This window comes from Hylobates moloch, unplaced genomic scaffold (assembly GCF_009828535.3).
Source record: "Hylobates moloch isolate HMO894 unplaced genomic scaffold, HMol_V3 SCAFFOLD_12, whole genome shotgun sequence".
NCBI lineage: Eukaryota > Metazoa > Chordata > Mammalia > Primates > Hylobatidae > Hylobates > Hylobates moloch.
The window spans coordinates 63,712,933-63,731,632 of NW_026652287.1; the positions used below are offsets into that span (position 1 = coordinate 63,712,933).

General features: G+C 45.6%; 1 pseudogene; it reads left to right on the forward strand.

Moving 5' to 3' along the window:
- Positions 1–7,089: 7,089 nt before the first annotated feature.
- On the forward strand, positions 7,090–18,170 carry LOC116479559 (uncharacterized; annotated as a pseudogene).
- The last annotated feature ends 530 nt before the right edge of the window (positions 18,171–18,700 follow it).

Consider the following 18,700-nt stretch of genomic DNA (forward strand, 5'->3'; position numbering starts at 1 on the left):
AAAATGATAGACAATATTTACATATTGTGTAGAGTCGTTTGTGTTTCTCCCAATACTTGCTTCCTTCTTATTTGACTTACAGGAGTTCCTTGAATATTGGCTTACAAACCCCATATCAGGTATATAAGTAGAGGGATAGTGGCCTTTTACTTTGTTGATTGTAATGTTTTTCATAAGTTATCTCTTTTTATGTGCTCAAATTTCTCACCATTTTTTGATGACTTCTACGTTATGTCATACCAGGAAAAAGCCTCCTTATTTATAAGACTTTTAAAATTACACAATACCTACACAACATTTATTATTTTTAAAAACATTTTTGATCTTGAATGCACCTGCCTTTTATTCTTGTTACCTGGCTGTAATTCTTCCCAGTGGATAGTCAGCTATCCCAACATAATTTACTGAATAGACCATCCTTTCTCACAGTGGTTTGAAATGGACCTGGATCACTTAAGTAGGAAGAATTCTCCAAATGTAATCTAAAACAACAAGATTTCATCATTCTTACCCATCCTTACCCATAATTAGGAAAAATATTAAAGATTCAAACATCCAATATTGGAGAAGGTGTAGGGGAAGGGGTTCTGCCATGTACAGCTGGTGGAAATGTAAATTACCAAACGCTATCAGGAAGGTAATATGCAAATATCTATCAATAATTTCAAGGCACATCTCTTTGACCTAGCAATTACATAAATTATAGATCTAAAGATTCATCTAACCAAAATACTCACACCTGTTCAGATAGCTAGCTAGCTAGCTAGATAGATGATAGATAGATAGATAGATAATAGATAAATTTGCAGAGGCACTGTTTGTTGTACCAAAGAACTATAAACTATGTAAATTAATCCTAAATGGTTACATAAATTGTAAGACAGTCCTAAAATGAAATACCATGTAGCCGTTAGAAAGACTCTAGATTGGTATAGGCTGCCATGAAAAGATCACTAAGGCATATTGTAAGGTGAAAAATAAAATTTCAGAAAAATACAGTATGATTCCATTTACGCTTTCTTTCTTTTTTTTTTTTTTTTGAGATGGCGTCTTGCTCTGTCACCCAGGCTGGAGTGCGGTGGTGCCATCTCGGCCCACTGCAAACTCCGCCTCCTGGGTTCAAGTGATTCTCCAGCCTCAGCCTCACGAGTAGTGGGACTACAGACGCCTGCTACCATGCCTGGCTCATTTTTGTATTTTGAGTAGAGACAGGGTTTCACCATGTTGGCCAGGCTGGTCTCAAACTCCTGACCTCAGGTGATCCGCCTGCCTCAGCCTCCTAGAGTGCTGAGATTACAGGCGCGAGCCACCGGGCCCAGCCCCAGTTATGCTTTTTTTTTTTTTGAGACGGAGTCTCACTCTGTCACCCAGGCTGGAGTGCAATGGTGCAATCTCGGCTTAACTACAACCTCTGCCTCCTGGGTTCAAGCAATTCTCCTGCCTCAGACTCCCGAGTAGCTGGGATTACAGGTGCGCACCACCACACTGGCTAATTTTTTGTATTTTTAGTGGAGACGGGGTTTCACTATATTGGCCAGGCTGGTCTCGAACTCCTGGGCTCAAGTGATCTGCCTGCCTTGGTCTCCCAAAGTGCTAGGATTACAAGTGTGAGGCACTACAACCGGCCCCATGTATGCATTTTTAAACCAAATATTTGTATACGCACATATATGGACATAAACAAAATAGAGGTTTCCTCTGGGAAGGGAGAAGTGAAATGGTATTTCACATTTTACTTCTGTACTGTTGGGTTTTTTTAAAGGCTATATTCATGCGTTATAATGCAACTTTTTAAAATTAGAGAAATAATAATGGGGAACCATTCCGCACCTTGATTCTGACCAAGCGAGAGCAGATAAGGGAGCACAGGGATTCAAGCTGCCTGGAGACCTCCAGGGTCACTGTGAGGGTGGCTGGAATCATGGGAATAAATAAATGATTTAACATGCTCAGGCTTCTAAGTGCCCATCCCTGGGGCTGCGGAGGAGCGAGGTGCTTAAACCATTCCCAAGCCTCAGGCATTGAAAGCAGGAGTGTTTTCTCTAAGAAGGAGGGTCCTGTGCTGTAACTGACCTCTTTGGCATTCAGCGTCTGCACGACAGACATCCAGTGCAGCTCTGGGCCTGCAGAAGAGACCAGGCTGCTTGTGCTGGGAGGGGCTGCTGCCCAAGGACAAGTCCTGAACTCACAGCAACGCTGAATCGCAGTTCTGGGCCATCTGGCCCCGGCCTCATAATCACTCTTCTGTCATGAATACTGAATGAAGGTAAACATACAGTCACAGGGCTATCTTGACAGCACCCAACTTTAAACCTGTGGCCTATTTCTGGCTCTACACTGTGCTGAATTCTGTCAAAAACAAACAAACAAATAACATCCTAAAACTATTTTGTGAACAATACATTACTTATTTCACATTAAGAATGTTGCTCTGTTATTGTTTTTTTATTTTTGGTTTTGTTTTGTTTTGTTTTGTTTTGTTTTGATGGAGTCCCGCTCTGTCGCCCAGGCTGAAGTGCAGTGGCGCGATCACTGCAACCTCTGCCTCCCGGGTTCAAGCAATTCTCCTGCGTCAGCCTCCCAAGTAGCTAAGATTACAGGTGTGAGCCACCACTCCCGGCTAATTGTTGTATTTTTGGTAGAGACAGGGTTTTCCATCTTGGCTAGGCTGGTCTTGAACTGCTGACCTCAGGTGATCCGCCCACCTCGGCCTCCCAGAGTACTGGGATTACAGGCGTGAACCACTGCAACTAGCCAACAGCATGGTTTTGGTCACCTCAAATGAGGACACAAATACATAAATCTCACGGTTTTGGTATTGTATCATTTTTTTCATATACTGGGAAATGAAAAATGGAAGTGGTGTAGGCTGTCCTGACCTCTGAAAGGCCCTGAGGGGACAGTGGCCATCTTTTGGTTTCCTGGCTTCTGAACCCCTTCTGTGTTTAGGCAACTGGCCACGTATGAGCCTTGTGAGGAGGCAGAGCCCATCTCCCACTAGAGAAGCTACTGATGCAGGGACCTTATTTTCCAAGCATCCCTGATGCCTGCGTTTAGCCAATCAGGTGCACCTGCCCCAAATTCTGAATTTGAGGCTAATGGCACAAAGGAGGAAAAGTGGAAAATTATTTCTGGCAGTGGCAGTAGTGGTGGCAAACAGAATGTGGCTCTAGGTCCTAGTGTGCGGTAGCGGGGGGACTCCCACGTCCTTCCTGGACTGAGTTAATGGCATGACTTTTAATGTGGCCCTGGCTGTGCAGCTTCCTTGATTCTAGAAGCCTGGTTTTCCAGCCTTCCTGGCACATCTCTGAGCTACCCAATATCTTATCATTAAATCCCTAAATAAGCCAGAGTTGGTCTCTGTTGCTGCAATTAACAGCGATTGCTGAGACACGAGTCCAGCACAATGATGATGAGCAAAGAAGCCTGCGTTCTGTTGAGAGACGTGCAAACCATTAGTAATCAGAAAAATGAGACTGCACTAAAACGGCATGGAGATGCTACTTGATATCCATGCGACTGGCAAAATCTCAGGCGATGGATAATGCCAAGAGTGGGTGGGGGCGTGGCTCAAAGATCCAGTTGCCTTGTGGCTGGTGGCTATACCCTTTTCCCTTTTAAAAAATTTGTTTTCTCGGCTGGGCGTGGTGGCTCACGCCTGTAATCCCAGCACTTTGGTAGACCGTGGCAGGTGGATCACTTGAGGTCAGGAGTTCAAGACCAGCCTGGCCAACATAGCGAAACCCTGTCTCTTCTAAAAATACAAAAATTAGCCAGGCATGGTGGCAGCCACCTGTAGGCTCAGCTACTCGGGAGGCTGAGGCAGGAAAATCGCTTAAACCCAGGAGGTGGAGGTTGCAGTGAGCCGAGATTGCACCACTGCACTCCAGCCTGGTGACAGTGACTCTATCAAAGAAAAAAAAAAGGTTTGCTTTTTTACATTTTTTTCTCTTTTTTTTAATTTTTAATTTTTATTTTTATTTTTTGAGACAGTCAGTAGCCTGGGCTGGAGTGCAGTTGTGCAATTGTAGCTCACTGCAGCCTCTACCTCCGGGCTAAAGGGATCCTCCTGCCTCCTCCTCCCAAGTAACTGGGACTGCGGGCACATGCCATCACACCCAGCTTTTTAATTTTCATTTTGTAGAGACAGGGCTCTTGCTGTACTGCCCAGGCTGGTCTCAAACTCATGGGCTCAAATGATTCTCCCACCTCAGCTTCCTTTTTTGTAGAGACAGGGGGTCTCACTACGTTGCCCAGGCTGGTCTCAAACACCCAGCCTTAAGCAATCCTCCTCCTGCCTCAGCCTCCTAAGTAGCTGGGATTATAGGTGTGAGCCACCATGCCTGACTTTTTATTTCATTTTTTGTAGAGACGGGGTATCGCTATGTTGACCAGGCTGGTTTTGAACTTCTGGTCTCAAGCAGTCCTCCTGCCTGGGCCTCCCAAAGCGTTGAGATCACAGACATGAGCCACCTTGCCTGGCCTAGTTCCGTTCTTCCTGGAAAATTGCCTTGTTGGTTTGTCTACTTGTTTTCTGTCCATCCTGGTCACTCTTGTCTCCAGCTCCTAGAACGGTACCTCACACAGAGTAAGGGCTCCATGTGTTTTGTGACAGGGAAGCAGACATTGTGGCTTGTTGGAGAGGAGCCACATACCCCCGCCCCCCCATTCATACATGGTGTGACTCAGCCTGAACCATTGCTCAGTTGAGTTGGATTTGAGATGTTGCACCGCCCACTCCCGTGATACAGCTGTGCGTGAGGACAGCACAGTCTTGGGGTGCTGCCAAACAACTTAGTTTGAATTCTCCCTTTGACTCATTGGAACCTAGACCTCAGCACCAAAGATGTCCCCATACCAGTAACCCGGGCAACAGAATGCAGATAAAGGACAGAAGACAAAAGGCGCAGGTTCTGACACATTTTTTGCTTGTGTCATCAGCTAGCAAGCACTCACAGGCACATCCAACCTCCATGCTTACATTCCACAAGGGTTTGAGTGTCCGTTATAGGCAAGGGTCAGTGCTAGGTTTTTTTTTCTAAAAACAAACTTGGGGCTGGGCATGGTGGCTCACATCTGTAGTCCTAGCACTTTGGGAGGCCAAAGCGGGTGGATTGCCTGAGCTCAAGAGTTCGACAACAGCCTCGGCAACATGGTGAAACCCCGTCTCTGCCAAAAATACAAAAAATTAGCCAGATGCAGTGGCGTGCACCTGTGGCCCAGCTTTTCGGGAGGCTGAGGTGTGAGGATCGCTTGAGCCTGAAAGGTGAAGGCTGCAGTGTGCTGTGATTGCACCACTGAACTGTAGCCTGGGCAACAGAGTGGGACCCTGTCTCAAAACAACAACAACAAAAAAAAGAAAGAAAGAAAAAGAAAGAAAGAAAGAAAGTGGAAGTGAGAGATGGATGTGTGTGTAGTCGTGTGGGATAATTGCCCATGGGCAGGAAACAGAATGCAACCTCTTAGAATGCAGGGGGAGGAGGAAGCCTGAAAAAACTGTTCAAATTTGGATTCTGGGCTGAGCACAGTGGCTCACACCTGTAATCCCAGCACTTTGGGAGGCAAGGCAGGTGGATCACTTGAGGTTAGGAGTTCGAGACTAGCCTGGCCAACATGGTGAAACCCCGTCTACAAAAAATACAAAAATTAGTCGGGCGCAGCGGTGCACACCTGTAATCCCATTACTCGGAAGGCTGGGGTTAGGAGAATCACTTAAACTAGGGAGGCAGAGGTTGCAGTGAGCTGAGATCGCACCACTGAACTCCAGCCTGGGCGATAGAGCAAGACTCTGTCTCAAAAAAAAAATTGGACTCTGGGTGAAATAAGTCTGTTGGGGACAAAATCTGGTGGGAGACCCAGAAGGTCATGCGGCTTTAGAAAGAGCTCAACCACCACTGACTTTCCTCTTTTTGACCACATGACTCTTCCAGGTACAAAAAGCCTGCCGTTGGTGGAAAAGGAAAAGGGGGTCCAGTTAGACCAGATGCCACCTGCTTCTGAAACCAGACATCTTTGAAAACCCATCCATCTACCTGCAGGAAAAGGCAAGGGACCTGACCTCACCTGGGCTCAGGGAAGAGGTTGCTGGGATCATAACCCCAGGGAGAGACGGGATGGAAGGAGAGCACGCAGGGAGCGGAGGACAGGGGTACTCTCCAAGGAGGAGAGGGAAGAGGCCACAGAAATGGAAAAGGGGCCAGGACAAGTCAGTGGAGAGATGGTCAGGGCCTGGCGAGGAGGAGCAGGAGGAAAGCGTAGAGCTCAGCCCCACGGCGGCAGGGCCACTCCCATGCATCTGGTCCTCTACTTCTGAAATTCCCAAATGCAGAATGAGATGTACAGATGGGCCAGCGGCAATATGTTATCCATCACAGGTTAAGGCCTCATTATTTTATTCATCTTTAAACTTTTTTTTTTTTTTGAGACAGGGTCTTGTTCTGTCACCCAGGCTGGATTGCAGTGGTGCCACCATGGTTCACTGTAACCTTGAAGCCCCTGGGCTCAAGTGATCCTCCTGCCTCAGCCTCCAGAGTAACCAGGACTACAGACACCACCACGCCCAGCTAATTTTTTAACATTTTGTAAAGAAAGGCTCTCACTGTGTTGCCCAGGCTGTCTTGAACTCCTTGACTCAAGCAATCCTCCTGTCTTGGCTTCCCAAAGTGTTGGAATTACAGGTGTGAGCCACTGCTCCCAGCCACAAGTTTTATTTTAAATGTTTACCTTTCAATGATCACTTCGAGGAGATTTAAGCTTACTCTTTCTTTTTTTTTTTCTTGAGATGGAGTCTTGCTGTGTCGCCCAGGCTGGAGTGCAGTGGCACTATCTTGGCTCACTGCAACCTCTGTCTCCCAGGTTCAAGTGATTCTCCTACCTCAGCCTCCCGAGTAGCTGAGACTACAGGCATGTGCCACCACTCCTGACTAATTTTTGTATTTTTAGTAGAGTTGGGATTTCACCATGTTAGCCAGGTTGGTCTTGAACTCCTGACCTAAAGTGATCTGCCTGCCTCAGCCTCCCAAAGTGCTGGGAGGCATGAGCCACCATGCCTGGCTCATTGTTTAGTTTTTACCAAGAAGACGATGAGATATGCCAGAGGGCTCCATATCTGCTATGAGAACTTCCCCCAAGAGCAGCTGGCTGTGGTGCTGCAGCTGGAGCTGTGCTTGGAGCTCTTCTTCACCCCCATGGCGGTCACCACCTTCTGCCACTGGCACTTTGTGCAGATCATGCTCTCCTGGCCCTAAGTGGTGACCTGGAGGTGCTGAAGAGCCAGGAGACTGGCTGCCATGACCCTCTTCAACTTCCAGGTCTGTTTGGACACTATGCTTTGTCTCCCATGGTGGGTTCCCCCAGTGGAAGAGTCAAATTGGTAGGCAGGCGCAGTGTTGTTCAGTGCTCTCGATGCTGCATTGACCCCTTGACTTTCTTTGTTTTTGTTTTTATTTTGTTTTGTTTTGTTTTGTTTCGTTTTTGAGATGGAGTCTCGCTCTGTCACCCAGGCTGGAGTGCAGTGGTGTGATCTTGGCTCACTGCAACCTCCGCCTCCCAGGTTCAAGCTATTCTCCTGCCTCAGTCTCCCGGGTAGCTGGGATTACAGGCATCCACCACCATACCCGGCTAATTTTTGTATTTTTAGTAGAGACGAGGTTTCAACCTCTACTCAGGCTGGTCTCAAACTCCTGACCGCAAGTGATCTGCCCACACTGTCCTCCCAAAGTGTTGCGATTACAGGCGTGAGCCACCATGCCCAGCCTAACCCCTTGATTTTCTGTTTCTTTTCCTCCACCGTGCACAAAGCCTTTGACAGAGGGCCACAGAGGTGGCAGCATGGCAGGGGTCTCACTGTCTAGGTGGTGGTGAAAGCTCTGGAGAGCCAGCTGCAGAGAGAAGATGCGGATCTTAGGGATGGCCAATGTCACCTTCACAGGAGATTAGAGGCACCAGCTTGGGGTAACCTTTTGGGGAAGGAGGGCTCAAAAAGAGGAACAATGAAACAGAACAAAGGTGAGTTCTCCTGTGCCCAGTTTCAGAGGTCAAGGAGAGTAGTAGATAGCTCAAACCCAACTCAGCCATTGAGTGAGTGTTTTCATTTTGTTCCTTGGGGTCTATGATATTTTCCATTTTCTTTTCTTTCCTTTTGTTTTGTTTTGTTTTGTTTGTTTGTTTGTTTGTTTTAGAGACAGGGTTTCCCTCTGTCTCCCAGGCTGGAATGCAGTGGTGTGATCATATCACACTGCAGCTTCTAACTCATGGGTTCAATCCATCCTCCTGCCTCAGCCTCCTGAGTAGCTGGGACTCCAGGTGCACGCCAACATGGCCGACTAATTGTTTATTTTTTATAGAGGACAGGGTTTCACTATGTTGGCCAGGATGTTCAACAACTTCTGCCTTCAAGTGATCTTCCCTCCTGGGCCTCCCCAAGTGCTGAGATTGCAAGCATCAGCCACCACACCCAGCCCATGACATTTTCTTCATTATGGCTGGTACTGCCTCATGGTAAGCCACAAGCCTTTTTATCCTGTAATATCAGAGTCTTGGAATTCTTCATCTTCCCTACTCTGTATCTAGAAGACAGTAGCATTCACTTATCTGCTGCAGAGCTCTTAATTCTATCCTTGGCCCCGATTCAGAAAGGGGGGTTCTTCATGCTGGGTCTGAATAACCCAGCACAGGCAAGTCTGGGGAGCAAGGCAGGTGCCTGCATGTGGACTCAAAGGACCAGCACCCGAAACAAAGCAGTGGCTGGCACAGGTGGACAAACCGGGCAAGAAAAGAAACAGTCCTTTGGAGCAGAGTCCACGTGGTGGGAAGAAACAGGTCATGATACTTTTTAGTGGTTACATCCTACTGTGTTTGTGCCTTCTTTTTTCCTTTCTCAGTCTTGCCAAGAGGTCCATTAATTTGTCTTTTCAGAAAACCAAGATCCTCTCCAGCATTTATCTTTGTTTTCTTGTTGCATTAATTTCTAATCTTATCTTTATTGTTTCCTTCCTTCTACTTTATTGAGTCTTCTCTGTTGCTCCTTTTCTAACATGTTAACTTGGATACTCGTTCATTTTAGCCTTTCTTCTTTGCTAATGTAAGCATTTAGTGTGTTGGATAGATTTCCCTCTACAAACAGCTTTAGTGGGAAGTCACAAGTTTTGATTTGCAGCGTTCTCATTATTTTGAGTTCTAAATAGGCTCCAAATTCCATGTGATTTTTTTCTTTGACTCTTGACTTTGGAAATGTATCTTAATTTTCAAATACAGAATTTTTTCCCCCTTTATCCTTTTGTTATTCATTTCTAACTAGAGAGTGTTGTTTCAATGGTATCAGTTCTTTGAAATTTGCTGAGAATTGTTTTTTGGCTTAGAATATAAACAGTATTCTAGTATTCCAGTAATGAAAAGAAGATAGATTCTGCAATTGTTGGGTGCCATATTCTCTGTATATACCTTAGATCAAACTTGTTAATTTATGATGTTCAAATCTTCATAACCTTTATATACATTTTCATCTATTTAATCTATCAGTTATATGAAGAGGTGCGTTACATGCTCCTTCTATCATGGTAAATTTGTCTATTTCTCCTTGTAGTTCTGTCTCCCTGGTGAATTGAAATTTTCAAAATTCTTTCTGCCTTAACGTTGATTTTGTCTGATATTAACAGAGCCACATCAACTTGGTTTTTGCTTATTATTTGCCTAGTCCATCTCTGTCCATCCTTCTACATTCAACCTTGCTATATCTTTATGTTTTAAATGTGCTTTTCCTAAGCAGTGTATAGAGTGGTTGAATTTTTTTGTAATCTGGTCTGACGACTGGACAATATTTGTCTTTTAACTGTATCATTTTGTCCATTTATAGTTATAAAATAATAATTTCCAATATATTTGAATTTATCTCTGTCATCTTATTTTAAATACTTTTAGTGAAGTATGTGCAAATATATTGAAATATACATGCATACCATGTGTATTAGTCCATTCTCACGCTGCCAGTAAAGACATAACCGAGACTGGGTAATTTACAAAGAAAAGAGGTTTAATTGACTCACAGTTCCACAGGGCTGGGCAAGCCTCAGAAAACATAGAATCATGGTGGAAGGGAAAGCAAACAGGTCCTTCTTCATACGGCAGCAGCAAGAAGTGCAGAGCAAAATGGGAGAAGCCATCTGATAAAACCATTAGATCTCATGAGAACTCACTCACTATCAGGAGAACAGCATGAGGGTAACCACCCCATGATTCAATTACCTCCCACCTGGTTCCTACCGTGACACTTGGGATTATGGGAACTGCAATTCAAGATGAGATTTAGGTGGGGACACAGCCAAACCGTATCACCATGCATGGCCAAATAATAAGTGTACAGGCCAAATAAACTATCACAAATATCAGAGTGAACACACCTATTTAGGAAAAAGCGAAACGTCTACCATATTATTTTGTGCTTTTGATTTCCCTCATATTTTATTTTATTTTGTTTTATTTTATTTTCAGACACAGTCTCACTCTGTTGTCCAGGCTGGAGTCAACGGCATTATCTCAGCTCACTGCAACCTCCACCTCCTGGGTTCAAGCAATTCTTGTGCCTCAGCCTCCCAGGTAGCTGGGATTACAGGTGTGTGCCACTATGCCTGGCTAATTTTTGCATTTTTAGTAGAGACAGGGTTTCACCATGTTGACCAGGCTGGTCTTGAACTCCTGACCTTAGGTGATCCAACCACCTCGGCCTCCCAAAGTGCTGGTATTACAGGTGTGAGCCACCTTTCCAAGCCATCCCTCACCTTTTAATATTTCTTTTTTTCTTCTCTCTAGCCTTCTTTTGAGATTCAGTTTGTTTATTTCTTTTCTTTCTCATTTCATTTATTCCTCCACTGACTTGGAAACTGTATGTTCTGTTTCCATTATTTAGTGGTTATTTTAAACATTGTAAGATGTTAGGAGTTCCTCAATGAGTTACTCCCTCCCTCCCTTCCTTCTTCCCTTTAATACCACACATCAAGGAAAACCCAACCCAAGTGGCTTCAAACTATGTGAATCTAGGGCAGCAGTTCTCAAAGCACTGTCTGTGAGGTCAAAACTATTCATAATGCTATTAAGATGCTGATTGCTCTCTTCACCTTCATTAGCTCACAAATAATGTGCACAGTGGAGGTTTTGAGAGCTACGTGACGTGGTATCATGACGGAATGAATGCAGACCAGATAGGAAAATACAGCTGTCTTCCATTAAGCCAGGCATTAAAGAGATCTGCAAAAATGTAAAACAATGCCACTGTCACGAATTTTTTGAAGATATAGTTGTTTTTTCTAGGAACACGTCATTTAATTAACATGTAATGGTTTTATGGTTATTATTATTATAAGATAAGTTAATACACATTTTTAAATTTTTCTGTTTTAACTTTGTTTTTTTTTTGTTGTTTTTTTTTTGTTTTTTGATACACAGTTTCACTCTTGTTGCCAAGGCTGGAGTGCAGTGGTGTGATCTCAGCTCACCACAACCTCTGCCTCCTGGCTTCAAGCGATTCTCCTGCCTCAGCCTCCCAAGTAGCTGAGATTACATGCGCACGCCACCATGCCCGGCTAATTTTTGTATTTTTAGTAGAGACAGGGTTTCACCATGTTGGTCAGGCTGGTCTCGCACTCCTGACCTCATGATCTGCCCACCTCAGTCTCCCAAAGTCCTGGGATTACAGATATGAGCCACCATGCCTGGCAGGAATTTTCTTTTTTTCTTTTCTTTTCTTTTTTTTTTTTTTTTTTTGAGACAGTGTCTCACTCTGTCACCCAGGGTGAGTGCAGTGGCATGAACACAACTCACTACAGCCTCGTCTTCCCAGGCTCAAGTGATCCTCCCACTTTAGCCTCCCGAGTAGCTGGGACTACAGGTGCATGCCACCATGCTCAGCTAATTCTTATATTTTTTGAGGAGATGGGGTTTTGCCATGTTGCCCGGGGCTGGTCTCAAACTCCTAAGCTTAAAGCAATCCACCTGCCTCAGCCTCCCAAAGTGTTGGGATTAGAGGGGTGAGCCACCACATCCATCCCTTCAGTAATTTCCAAGAGTATAAACCGGCCCTGAGATCCACAAGTTTGAGAATTGCTGACCTCGTGAGATGACAGACAGGCTTACTCTGCTAAGTGCAATTGTGCACATATGAAACCTTCTGCTACCTGATGTGTGTTTAATGATTCGAAATTTCATGAAATCTAATGCCACTTTAGCTCTCAAAGTGAGTTTAAAGTCTGCCTGGTAAAATGCAAAGCTTGTTGAGGTATTAAATATGAGACCTAACAACCAGAACTATTCAATGAGGAGATGAAGTAACAAAGCTGGCTTAGATGGATGGGATGTAATTGCACTGCACAGACCTGTATTCACCATGTTACGTTAGTTCCTGTTCTAAAGATTCTTTTTTTTTTTTTTTGAGACGGAGTCTCGCTCTATAACCCAGGCTGCTGCAGTGCAGTGGCATGATCTTGCCTCACTGCAACCTCCGCCTCTCAGGCTCAAGCAATTCTCATGCCTCAGCTTCCCAAGTAGCTGGGATTACAGGCGTGTGCCAACACACCTGGCAAATGTTTGTATTTTTAGTAGAGATGGGGTTTCACCATGTTGGCCAGGCTGGTCTTGAACTCCTGGCCTCAAGTGATTCACCCACCTCAGCCTTTCAAAGTGCTGGAATTACAGGCGCGAGCCACCGCGCCGGATCTAAAGATTCTTTAAATTGGAGTTTTTCTTCTTGTTTTATGGGGAAGGATAACTTCATCTACAATTAGGTGGAATATTAACCCAAACTATATGTAAGATTTCCAATCTTAGAGGCTATAGGAACTGGGGGAGAAGGAAAGTGTAATACTAATTATATTTGTCCTACATCATCCTGGGGAAAGTGCACATTTAATTCTTGTCAGCAAAGATTAAAGAAAGGTTTTCAGGGCAAAAGTTATGAACAGGCTTAGTGTGTTTTATTTGAATGGGGGAATTCACAAAGCCTTTGTGAAAGCCTCAATTTTACTGTTAGACTACTTGATAGCATCTAGTTAATATAAGCTAGGGCGATTCAAGTAGTTCCGTTGCACCTCCCAGGAAATAAATGGTTCCTGAGGCATTGTGTTAAGCGAGGAATGGAAGTTTGAAGGTTACCGGCAAGGCTCCCTTCAGCCCTCTCTGGTTTTCAGGTTAATGGTGGGGAGAGTGAGTGTCCACCGGAAAGGGACTGTGATGTGAAGTTAGGTCACTTGATTTCTGTAAACTTATGGGAGACCTTTCTCCTAAAGATGGGCTCAAGATGCCACCATTTACAATGTTACTCTCAATGACCTTGGGGAAGTCCTGCTCCTAGGGGTGGGACACAGTGATAAGAGGGAGGGGCGTGCCGGGCACGGTGGCTCATGCCTGTAATTCCAGCACTTTGGGAGGCTGAGGCAGGCGGATCACCTGAGGCCAGGAGTTCAAGACCAGCCTGGCCAACATGGCAAAACCCTATCTCTACTAAAAATATAAAAATTAGCTGGGCGTGGTGGTGTGCAGCTGTAATCCCAGCTACTTGGGAGGCTGAGACAGGAGAATCACTTGACTCCAAGAGGCGGAGGCTGTAGTGAGCCAAAATCATGCCGTTGCACTCCAACCTGGGCAACAAGAGCAGACACTCTGTCTAAAACAAACAAACAAACAAACAAAAAACACAAGAGGAAGGGGTGGAAGAGTGTACTGATTGTTGGACCCTGAGGACTGCAAGTTTATCATAACATGCTCTACAGTCTCTTTTCAAAAATGAACCAGCGATCAGAGGTGGCACCGGTTGGTTTGGCCTTCTTAGCAGCATCCCTCCCTTGCCCTCTGCCATGTGGTTTGGTGGAGCTGACTTCAACCCCAGCTCGTGCTCCAGGGGCAGGTGTGAAACCAGGACCCTGATCATCTGCAGTTCATCCTCTGACCACAGTGATGGTTCACACTTGGGTGCATGACTCAATCCAGACCAACGAAAGATGAACCCAGGCTGGGCGTGGTGGCTCACATCTGTAATCCCAGCACATGGGAAGGCTGAGGCAGGCGAATCAGTTGAGGTCAGGAGTTCGAGACCAGCCAGGCTAACATGGCAAAACCCCGTCTCTACTAAAAATACAAAAATTAGCTGGGATGTGGTGGTGCACACCTGTAATCCCAGCTACTTGAGAGGCTGAGGCAGAAGAATCACTTGAACACAGGAGGTGGAGGTTACAGTGAGCCAAGATCATGCCACTGCACTCCAGCCTGGGTGACAGAGTGCACCCACTGTGGATCCAGCCCACCCACTCTGGATTTTTTTTTTTTTGAGACAGAGTCTCGCCAGGCTGGAGTGCAGTGGCATTAATCTCGGCTCACTGCAACCTCTGCCTCCCGGGTTCAAGCAACTCTCCTGCCTCAGCCTCCTGAGTAGCTGGGACTAGAGGCGCACACCACCCCGCCAGCTAATTTTTGTATTTTTAGTAGAGACAGGGATTCACCATGTTGGCCAGGATGGTCTTGATCTCTTGACCTCATGATCCACCCACCTTGGCCTCCCAAAGTGCTGGGATTACAGGCATGAACCACCGCACCTGGCCAGCCCTTCTCTTTTAACTACCAGGAGAAAGAACCTCTCTTCTACTGATCTTGAACTTGAAGGCTTGTCCCTCTCTTCTGGGGGCCATTGTGAAGAGAAGCTGCCTAAGCCTGAAGTCAACTTAAAGGAAGGTGAAACAGAGAGAAACCACACATTCAGGCATTTGATGACCTAAAGCAGATCTACTCTGGGGATTTTTAGATTTGAAAACCAAATATTCTCCTTCCTTAGCTTAAAGCCAGTTTGAAGCTGAGATGGACATAATGTAATTGCTCTGCACAAGCCTGTATATTCATTGCTTTATGCTCGTCCTTGTTCTAAAGATTAGCCTTTTGCCCATTTTCTAATTGAATTGCTTGGTTGTTTTTTTGTTTTACTATTGAGTTTTGTGAGACATTTATTTAGAGTGTCTCGTTCTGTTTTCCAGGCTGGGGTGCAGTGGCATGATCTCAGCTCACTGCAACCTCCGCCTCCTGGGTTCAAGTGATCCTCCCTCTTCAACCTCCTGAGTAGCTGGGATTACAAGTGTACACCATCACACCTGGCTAATTTTTGTATTTTTAGTAGAAATGGGGTTTCACCATGTTGGCCAGGCTGGTCTCAAACTCCTGACCTCCTCAAGTTGATCAGCCCACCCGGCCTCCCGAAGCGTTCAGATTACAGGCGTGAGCCACCACACCAGCCAACACTGAGTCGTATTTCTTTGGATTTTTGTGGTTGATGTTCCCATTATGCTTCTCCCTCACTGAATCTCCTACCTTCTTCATCAGAGGCAGCATCATATTGGACTTTAAGTGCATCCTTCCTGTCCATGATTTTAAATTGTACCTTGCAAATATACTTTGCACCTAAACACTGTTTAGTATTCTTTTGCGTCTTTTCAAATATCCATAAATACCTATAGTACAAGTCATTCTGCAACTAGCTACTTTCTACCCCAAATCACCCCTTTGCTATCTGGCCTCCATCACTAAACCTTACATATCTCATTGATTTCTTTTGTCTGTTCATATTAATAAGACGAGTTTTATTTTTTCCATTCTACTATTGATAGACATTTAAATCACTTCCCATTCTTTGCCAGCATGACAATGCTGCTTTGAACATCCCTGTGTGTGTCTCTTCGCACACACATGGAAGAGTTCTTCCACTGGGTGGCACGGCATGTGCATTCTGCATTTCAGTAGAAGCTGCCAAGGTCCTCTTCAAAGTGATGGCGTAAATCCAGCTCTTTCTGCAAGAAGGCTCACCAGCCTTCCCACCAGCTCTTCTCCCCACCCCAGCCCTGCAGCCCTGCAGACTGACCCTAGGTAATGAGCGGTGGGGAGTGACCCAGGCATGCACGACCTGCCCAGAGGAAAGGGAGTTCAAAGAAGCACCTGAGACACTCACAGGAACCTAGCAGATTGGCACAAGTGCCAGATGTATCCAGGACAGACACTCTCCCCAGGACTCCAGGGGTAAAGGAGTGCCCCACCTCCCCACTCCTTGCCTTTCTTAACTGAATTCAGATTGTCGTGAACATTCAAGAGAAGCATTGTGGCTGACTTCCAAGGTTACTACTTGAGACCGTCACTATAGCAGTTACTACTCTGACTGCTCGAGACTGTCATTACAGCAGTTACCACTGTTACTGCTCGAGACCGTCCTTACAAGACGGAAGGAAGGGAGGAACGTAGAAATGAAAACCAAGGAAAAAAAGAAACTGCTTTAAGTAAAGGCTAGCATGGGGAAGAAGAGAGCTCCCTGCTTCTAGTGAGCAAAGGCAGCCCCCCTTATTTATTGGGTAACAAGAGCAAGGAGGAGGAGGTAACGATTGGTCAGCTGCTTAACTGATCACAGGTTCATAGTGTTACTGACAGGCTTCAGTTATGCCTAATCATAAGAAACATTTGTTCAGCTTCCAACAAAGCTGAAGGTTAAATGATGCAATTAAATTCAGCACAGAGGGGTTTCTCTCCCAATCTCACCATATAAAGAAAAAGCACATGCATGCGGGAGAGAAACAGTGAATGGAAGGCTAGGAAATCTTGGTCTTGGAGGAGAGTGCAGATTGGAGATAGAGAGAAGGGGAAAATAAGATGCTAGGATCTTGAGGGAGGATGTGGGGTGGTGGCCAAGCTTCCTGGTTCATGGGGATGAGAATGAAGCCTCTGTTGGCTCTGGGTCATGTGACATGGGCCAAGATAAGACATGGTTCCTGCAGAGAGATGGAGCGTGGTCTGTCTTGTGCTCATGTGTCTGTGTCAAACGGCTTCCGAGGGAACTAGAGCCACTTAGGTCTATGTGGTTTAAGGAAAGCACAAGTGAAAAGAAGCCAGGAATAGTGCAGAGGTAGGGGATGGGACACCAAGACATGAGGCCAGAGTGTGAGACAGAATCAGAGCTCCTGCCTGCAGAGAATGATAGGTTATGTGAGGAGCCCTGGCCCTCTGTGGACATTTTAATAAGTGGCCCCACTTTCTTCTTAGGTGCTCATGTGTCCAGGGATTCTAGGGAGGTTTTGTGAGGCTGAGCTAAAAAAAATAACCAATTCCAGCTAGGCACAGGGGCTCATGCCTGTAATCCCAGCACTTTGGGAGGCTGGGGTGTGAGGATTGCTTAAGGCCAGGAGGTCAAGGCTGCAGTGAGCCATGATCATGCCACTGCACTCCAGCCTGGGCAACAGGGTGAGACCCTGTCTCAAGAAACAAGCAAACAAAAATAACCTATTCCACTTTGACCCTGAATAGGGAAAACTGACCAAACAAGGACAGTAGCCGGGGGCAGGGATGGAAGCATAGGAGAAACTGGCAGTGGACAAGCTCCTTTGGAATAATCCACCAAGAGAGGAAATGAAACAGAATGCCTGAATGAATTATGAAAGCAGAACAAAGTCTGAAAGAATAATCAGGGCTTGAGATCTAGAAAGGATCAATGAGATTTGTGGGAACAGACTTTCAGGGGAAACACAGAGGGCTAAGCCGCCTGAGAACAGCTCAACTCTTGACCTTCCTCTTCCTGACACATAGCAAGCTCAAGTGTAAAAGTTCTTGGTTCCTGAGAGATCCTGAAATGGCAGAGGTGGCTGTATCTATGCACATTATTCAACAAGTTGATAAAAGTCCACTTAAGGCTGATCACCAAGAGCTGTCTGCTTAGAAACAGGATGATGCTATATACATAAAATACTCCCAGCACGTCCCAGGAGATGACACCCTAAGCTCTCACCTGGGAAAGGAAAAGGATGAGAGACCCAGGTGACTACAGGTTCACCTTGCTGGGGAACAAGGTTTTCTCACTTTCATTTCCAGCACAGGAGGGAAACCAGGATAGTAAAAGATCAAGAAAACTGAACAAAAACTAGGAGAGAAATTGGTGGAGGGATGACAGAGGTTGAAATGGGAAGGCACCAAGCAGAATCAGGTATCCTCTACAGAGCAGAGAATTGCCCTGAGCACAGAATGCTGTATCATTTTCTCAAAGTCACAGAGCTGGGAATTGCCAAAAGTGGGACTGGGATCCAGATCTGCTCCCTCAATCCTTATTCTCCCTGGATTTCTCTTCAGAGTGGAGCAATGCCCTGGCATTCAACTTGGCTGTGATATGACAGTCCTCACACTCTGTGTGGTGACCTACTATGAGTGGTACCTGGGCGCTGCCTGCCTAGAATTCATCCCTCCTTCTTCTGGTAGCAGCATCCCAATTTTCCTCTAGTTAACCACTCCTCCTCTACTCTTGGTCTGTGGGATGTGGGGAGGGGGACAGGGGGAGAAGGGAGGTTGGCCCTGTTATAACTGCAGGGCATGCAACCCAGACTTGACAAGCTCAGTCCATCTAGAGTCAATCTTTTCTAGACTCTTCTAGACTAATTCAGAAAGCAGCTTTCTCTTTCCACAGGATGGTTAGGAAGGTAGAAGGTAATCCTGGAGCTTCCCGCCACCACACAGGAGGAATTTGCCTGAGAGCAAAGCCAGCATGGAGAAGCAGAGCTGAGACATGGAGACAGGTGGCTGAAAGTTTCATTTCGGCATATGGATCTCACCATTCCTGAAGCCACTTTCAACTCTTCGATTTCATAGCTAATAAATTCTCATTTTTGCACAATTAGCTGAAGCAAGGTTTTTTGTTACCCGGAAG